This window comes from Mastomys coucha, chromosome X, assembly GCF_008632895.1.
Source record: "Mastomys coucha isolate ucsf_1 chromosome X, UCSF_Mcou_1, whole genome shotgun sequence".
NCBI classification, from domain to species: Eukaryota; Metazoa; Chordata; class Mammalia; order Rodentia; family Muridae; genus Mastomys; species Mastomys coucha.
In genome coordinates, this window is record NC_045030.1 from 104,043,354 (window position 1) to 104,051,283 (window position 7,930).

Genomic DNA, 7,930 nt, shown 5'->3' on the forward strand with positions numbered 1-7,930 from the left:
AAAAAAAAAAAAAACACCAAACTCCATAGTCCCCAACCATCTACCACACAACAACTTTGTAATTTTCGTTACTCCCTTGCAAAAACAAGCCCCACCTCCCATGTTACTCAGAATTCCAATACAGAACTAGAACCCCAAAACACTTGAGCATTTCCATTAATATTAACCACAGTCAAAATAAACCACTCAACTGCTACCCATTCCAAGCCTCAAACTTAAAAGAACTCAGGCAGGCAGTGAAGGAAGATGGCACCCATGCACTCTGGACAAAATCTCTCCAAAAGAGCCATATTGCCAACCTAAACATGCCCCAAGATTGGAGAAATATTTTCCGCTTCTCCCTGCCCGGCCCAAAGTTCTCAGAGTGGGAGACCCTATTTCAAGATGAATGTCACCAACATGTCAGGCAAAATTGGGACTGAGGTGACAGCCCCATGGAGTTTGATGAACTCTGGCCAGGAAGACTTTTCCACTGGAGCACAGCAGGCGATACAGCCAGCAGGGAATTATGAACAAGTCCGCCTCTGTGAAATGCAATCTTGGGACAGGCTCACCCCACTCTCAGGTTCAGAAGACCCGGCCTCCTCCCTGCTCTCTAGGTCAAAAGCCAGGAGAACCCCTATCCGATTTTATTCTCAGAACTAGAAGGAGCATAGAAAGAAAAATCCTCAACCCCAGAGCCAGAGATCTCCTTCTTAAAACCATTGTATGGGAATCCAGACTAATCTGCCAGGGTCTCTGAGAGGAGCCCCACAATAAGTAGATTTTGGCAACACAAGATAGAGGAACCACATCACACCAGATTACATCTGTGGTTCAGGCATTTGTAGCAGCAGTAATAACGGAAGGAATCTGCTTCAAATGTGGAAAGACAGAACATTGGAGAAATGAATGCCCACAAAATTCCCTTCCCATAACAGATCCTAATCCCCCTAAGAAAATTTGCTCCCCATTTCAGGAAAGGTCTCCACCCGAAAAGATATTTTACCTCTATATATGATAAGGATCCCACTGGAGCCTTTAAGCTTCAGAATGGGTAGCCTTCAGCCCGAATCCATAGAAGCCTCATGGGTGTCCAGCGTCTCAGAAGGCTCCCACTCAAAATTAATCATTAAAATAGGTACAAGCCATTCAAGTGCCGTATTGATACTGGAGCAGACAAGACAATTTTAAGACAAGAGATCCCACAAGACTGGCAACTGATCCCTGGGCCCCAGCTCCTAAGCAAAGGGGGAACCTCTCATGCATTTATCGCTAAACAAGCCTGCCTGTTGGTGGGAGGACCCTGACGGATCTACTGGCCTCATACGCCCCCTGGTGGCTCAAGTAGCCACCAGTCTTCTACAGAGAGATGTCTTTCAAGCCCTAAGAGGTGGTGCTTACCATCCAATCAGAAAGAGATCACATCAAGGTAGAGGGCATTACCTATAAAGTTATACTCAAATCACCTCCAATTCTTGGGGCCGCTGTTAGATTTGATACTCCCTGCCTTGATTGGCTCTCCAATGAAGCCATCTGGGTCTCACAGTGGCCTCTAAGCCCTCACACAGCTGATAGAAAACAGCTTCTACTACAACACATCCACCCCTCCCACAGTCCATGGAACACCCTACATTCCCTATAAAAAATAAAAAAGAGCTCAGGGTTATGGAGACTATTACAAGGGCAATTAACAAAACCATGAGAGTCTGAGGCTTTCCTCAAAGGGGGCTGCCCCACATCTCAGCCACTCCTGCCAATGTCCCCCTGTTAGCAATAGACATAAAAGACTGCTTTTTTCCATCCCTCTCCATCCCTGAAACTTTGAACACTTTGCATTCTTAGTACCCCCCATTAACAACTCTGGCTCAGCCTCACAATATGAATGGACTGTCCTCCCACAGGTAATGGCTAACAGTCCAACCATTTGTCAGGAGGCTGTAGCCACTGCATTAAAACCTTATTTAGATAAAGGACTTAATATATACCACTATATGGATGACATCTTAATATGAGGAAATTCTTCCACCTCCCACTCCCAACTTAAAGACCAGCTAATAACTTCTCTATCTGCCCTAGGACTCAAAATAACCCCTCATAAAATTCAACTTGTTCTGCCCATTGCATTTTTAAATACAAAGATATCCTTTACTTCAATAAGCTCCCTTAAATTCATCCTTTTCTGCCCTCACTTCCCTCCAGAGCTTTTTGGGTAACCTTAACTGGCTTCAACCTTGGCCCTTTCCACAAGCCCCATTCAACGTTTCTTTAATCTTCTAAAAGGAGATAAAAGTCCCTCCTCCCCAAGAACACTGTGCCCTGAAGCAATTCAAGGCTGTCAGTACAGCCCTAAAAGATATGACTCTTGCTTGATATGACCCAACAATGCCCCTACAGCTCTTTATCTTTAATTCCTCCTGTACACTTGTGGGAGCCATTTACCAGCCCCAGGATGTGTTGGAATGGCTCCATACCCAGATGGGTGGTGCACCCTGAATTTTAAGTGAGGTGGATGCACTCACTAGTATGATTAAAAATGGCAGGGACAAATCCTTACAAATCCTAGAAAAAGAACTTGACATTCTTGTCAACACCTTTCTCCTCTCCAATATTCATTGCTAATCAAAAATCACTCCCACTTTGCTGTCAGCTTAATAGGATTCCCAGGACGAATTGACACCCATTATCCTGATGAAACCTGGGCCATTGACCTCCCTCTGTTGAGATGGCTGCTCCCAAACTATTTTCAAAAAAGCCCATAGTTGCAGCCCCTCAATATTTACTGATGGAGGAAAGAGGGGAGTTGCAGCAGTAATATACTACTCCCCTGGAAAGAACCCCCTACTCTAAAATTCAGAGAGCTTCCTCATCACTCCCTCTAATACAAAGAATTATATGCTATCTATTTAGCTCTAAGAGAAGTCAAGGGCCCCAGTAACCTCTTTTCAGAGAGTATATATATGCTGTCAATTTGCTCCTCTGGCTGTCAAGATCCTTTGTCAAACTAGATGCCAATCCATTTCCCCCTTTACTCATACAGGTCTCCACCCTCCTACAGGAAAGAGACTCCTCCATCTACAACCAGCATGTCAGATCTCACAGTCCCCTGTCAAGATATCTGAGAGAAATGCTCTTGCTGACCAAACTGCCTCAACAGTAACATTCACAGCCTCAACTGAGCAAGCAGACCAATTCCATCGCAGACACACACAAATATAGAGGGGCTTCATGCCCGCTTCCTAGACATCTCCCTTGCTCAACTGCAAAGGATAATAAAAACATGCTTCTCTTGTGCCTCCCTTATTACCACCCCAGCCTTACCTAAATCCAATGCCTTATGGCATATTAATGTCAACCATATTCCCCAATTCAGTAGACAGAAATATGTTTTTGTTACCATAGATACATACTCTCATTTTATATGGGCTACAGCCCAAACAGGTAAAAACTCAAAAAGGTTAATTCACCACCTTTGCCACCATGGGCATTCCTTAACAGATAAAAACTGATAATGACCCTGCCTTCACTAGCTCTCAATTCAAAACCTTCTGCATACATTGGGGAAATGCCTACCATACAGGGATCCCTCACGACCCTCAGGGTAAAAGAATAATAGAAAGAACACATCAAATCCTAAAAGTCCAACTTCTAAAACAAAAACCAACCACCTACCCCTCCCCAATGTACAATTAATGATGACTCTGACAACACTAAACATATTTAACATCTACAAAAACTCCAAACACCCTCTTAACTCCCTTCACTGCCTCACACCAAAATTAACCTCCAATCCTAGTATGATGGCATGATTCTTTGTGTGGAATTTGGAAGGGACCAGACCCTCTCCTTATAACTGGGAGGGGTTTTGCTTGTGTTTTTCCACAGAACAAAGCCTAAGCCTATCTGGGTTTCTGCCAGAAATGTCTGACACCGCCCCACCAACCAAGAAGATGGCCTGCCTCTCACTGGCAGATCAAGGACAGAGGAGGAGGAGGAGGCAGCAAAGGTAGTACCACATCCAGAGCACCTGGTGACTGCTGGCCAGGCCACATGCCCTCCACAAGATCCCCTCTCCTCTATTCTCTTGGCTGTTTTTGTCATTCTTCATACTAACTCTGCTACTGCCCAGCTTTTCCCTATCCTTCCCAACACTCACCACTGAAGACCTACAAAGGATGTAACAAAATCATAGGAACCCAGGATTGCCCACTTGAAGGATATTGGACTAGGATTGAGATCCCCCTACATATAGATTCTATCTCTACTATCTCCAGCTCTTTCCTCTGCTTTCCTTACCGAAACACAGGTGAAGTCTCCAGGAGGTCTCCACATATGGAGATATTGCAGATATTGGAGCTGCAGAATGGAATCCACCAGTCTCCGTGGCACCGTGCTCTCTAACCTTAAAACTCATTTTCAGCTTTCCGTAAGCTATCCATGGGATGAATATTGTCAAATCAGAGTCATGGGTAAACTTTACCCTATCGGCTATGCCAAATACCTCATAGTTTACCTACATGTCTCCCGTTAGCTTGTTACCACCTCCAAATAAGTCTTTACCCATGTCAATATTCAACAGGAAAATCAATCTCAAAAGGCACTCCAAGCTACCTTTCCCTTGCTACAATATATCCAATGTGCAGCTGACCTCTTTCCATTAACCACCCATCCCAATTCCTCCCAATGTTTTTTCTGTGCTTCTCTCTCCTGACCACTATCAGCAGCTGTTCCCATTAACATTTCCTTTATGAACTCCATGGACCCTTACCCACAAGAAATGCACAAGACATTCCTCTCTTCGACCTACCCCCCCCCACCCCATTTTGCCTTGTAGGACCCTACTCCAAACCTCATCTTACATGTGCCTGTGACATCACCATCACCAAATCAGTATGTGTTAAACTCTCTTACTCTCCTCTGGTAAAAAGGCACTCCATTTCCCAAGGTTCCTGCACCCCCATGATAATTGTTCCCCAGGTTTATCTCTATGAACCTTAAGAACTCGCCTTGTAGATGAGAAGAAGCCGAAAGAAGAGAGATCTTTATCCCTCTGCTCATGGGACTATGCCTTGCTATCTCACTGGGGGGCGACAGATACCGCTGGAGCAGTCCTATGCCTTGCTATCTCACTGGGGGGCGACAGATACCGCTGGAGCAGTCCTCGTCCAAATGCGACGTCTGGCCAGCGACTTCCAGGCAAGATTAATCAGGCAATGGCCTCCACTGCAAATAGCCTTGAGTCTTTTCAATCCCGGATAAGGTTATCTTAGCAGGGGTTGTTCTCCAAAACCAGAGGGCCCTGGACTTACTGACTGCTGAACAGTGAGGGACTTGTATTTTGTTGGGAGAGGAATGTTGTTTCTATGTCAGTGAATCTGGACTGATAGAACAAGATGTACAAGTACTCAAAGAGCTCCGGAGGAACCTCTGGGCACACTATGCTCCCAACACACCTACCCCTTGGTACTCTAACCCCCTGGTAGCTTAGCTTCTTCCCCTCCTTGGCCCCGTACTAGCCATTGGAGCCTTGCTTCTTTTGGCCCCTTGCCTCATCCAATTTCTAAAGCAGCAGATGAGTAGCCACGAGAGGAAGCCTGATAATGTTGAGCTGGGTTGGAAGCCCAGGGTACCCAAATGGGTGGTAGAAGCTTCACCTGCTCCTGACGCTAGGCCCCCATCACATAGCCACAGCCCCCACAGAGAGAGTTGTGACCATCAGTCATGTAGGGGCAGTGCCCCCAAGCCCCTCCACTTGTACATGAGGCATCCCTAACATCTCAGACCAAGCCAATAGAACCACCTGCTCTCAGACCCCAACCCACCCCAAAACTGTATAAGATCCTATCCAGAAGGAATTAGGGTATGTGAGAATTACTCTGTCCCCTGAGAGCATCTGTCAATATGTACAAGGGCTGTAACAGTGCCTGGGAAGAGAATGCTCTCCTGAAGCTTTCACAGCTAGAAGCTCTCTTGCACCTCACTCACTAGCTAGCCCTCCAATGGCTCAGCTCAGCATCCCTGAGCAACAGTGGTTGCCAGGGCAGCAGTGGCACCAGAGCAGCAGCAGTGGTTGTACTTCCCCCTCCCTGCTCGAACCCTTTCTCCTTTGTTTGAACACTCCTGCCAGGCTGGGCCAGATAGCATCCAGTGCACAGATCAGCATCATGTCAGTCAACAGCCTAAGCTTTCCCCACCCACTGCCTATTCCTGAGTGGGAAGTGGCAAATGTAAGATTTTCCTTTAAGTTCCTAAACTTTATCCTCTGTTTGGAGGTTATATCTCTTGTTATAGATTTTCAGTCAGATTTCCATCCTACAAACTACTCCAAAAAGGGCCATGAGCCACGAACTTGCCGAAAGCTGATGGAAACCAGATGCTTCTGACAGGATTTCCTACCACCTTCAGCTCATGCTTTGGGCCATCATTTCAGACCACTCCAAAGATGACTGTACTTCACTAACTCCAAATGGTCCAACATGATCTAGACAGCAGACCAGATGTACCCTGCCCCCCTCTTGGCCTTTGACTGTCATTCCAGCCTTCCCGGGTCTGACAATAATGTCTTAATTTCAGCTGAGATGCAGTTACAGAAGAAACTTATCATTAACAAAAAGCTGCAACATTAAATCCAAAGGAAACTAGTTCCCCTCCACCAAAAGGAATTTCTTCCCTTCTCTCTCACAAAAGGAACAAATAGCTATCTATGATGCCTATAGCAAAGCTCATGCTGTCTTCCGGGCTCCTTCAGTGTCACATTAACTGTTAAGAACTACAATTACAAAGCTTGCAAAAGGGGGGGAGGGGCTGGTGAGATGGCTCAGTGGTTAAGAGCACTGACTGCTCTTCCAAAGGTCCTGAGTTCAATTCCGAGCAACCACATGGTGGCTCACAACCATATGTAATGGCATCCGATGCCCTCTTCTCATGTGTCTGAAGACAGCTACAGTATATTCATATACATAAAATTAAATCTTTTTTTAAAAAAACTTGCAAAAAGGGTTACTCAAGATGAAGCCTGGGATTTGACTTCCTCCTTACCAAATTTTACCTGGGTAAAGTAGATGTTTATTTTCTCTGTCTCGCTGCTCTATGTATCATAATTATCATTCACACGTGTCAATATCAAACACTATGGATATTAGAGGCCTCAAAATTAAATTCCCAAGATTCTATTCATTCTCCTATGGCCAGTGGGAATATATTAGGCTACTAAATTACAGTTATATCATCCCAAAATAAACACAACTCTGTTAATATAGCTCTACAGACTTGGTGTCAGTCTGTGCCTCAACGCAAATCAATGACTTGATACAGATGATCTAGAGCCAACAGAGAAAGCAAAGTCTAAAGAAAACTTCATTTTATGCTAGACATGTGTCTTAGTTAGGGTTTTGATTGCTGTGAAGAGACACCATGACCTTGGCAATTCTTACAAAGGAAAACATTTAATTGTGGCTGGCTTACAGGTTCAGAAATTTAGTCCATTATCATTATGGCAGAAATCATGCCAGGATCCAGGCAGGCATGGTTCTGGGGGAGGAGCTGAGAGTTCTACATGTTGGTCCTCAGGCAACAGGATGAGAGAGTGAGCCATCGGGCCTAACTTGAGCTTCTGAAACCTCAAAGCCCAACCCAAGTGACACATACTTCCTCCAACAAGGTCCCATAGTACTCCAACAAGGCCATATATCATAATTCTTTCAAATAGCATCACTCTCTATGAGCCTATTGGGGGCCATTTTTCATCCAAACCACCACAGCACCATTCTAAATTCTCAAAAGAAAAGCTCCTGGCAACTTTGTCCCCTTGCCCTCATCCCCCAAATTGCAACACTATGAGGTAACTAACCACTTAACACCCCAGGCACATGTAAAGCAAATGGCATTTTTTTTCCCATATATACCACTTCCTGAAGGGCTGAAAAGAGAGCCAAATCTTTTTTTTTTTTTT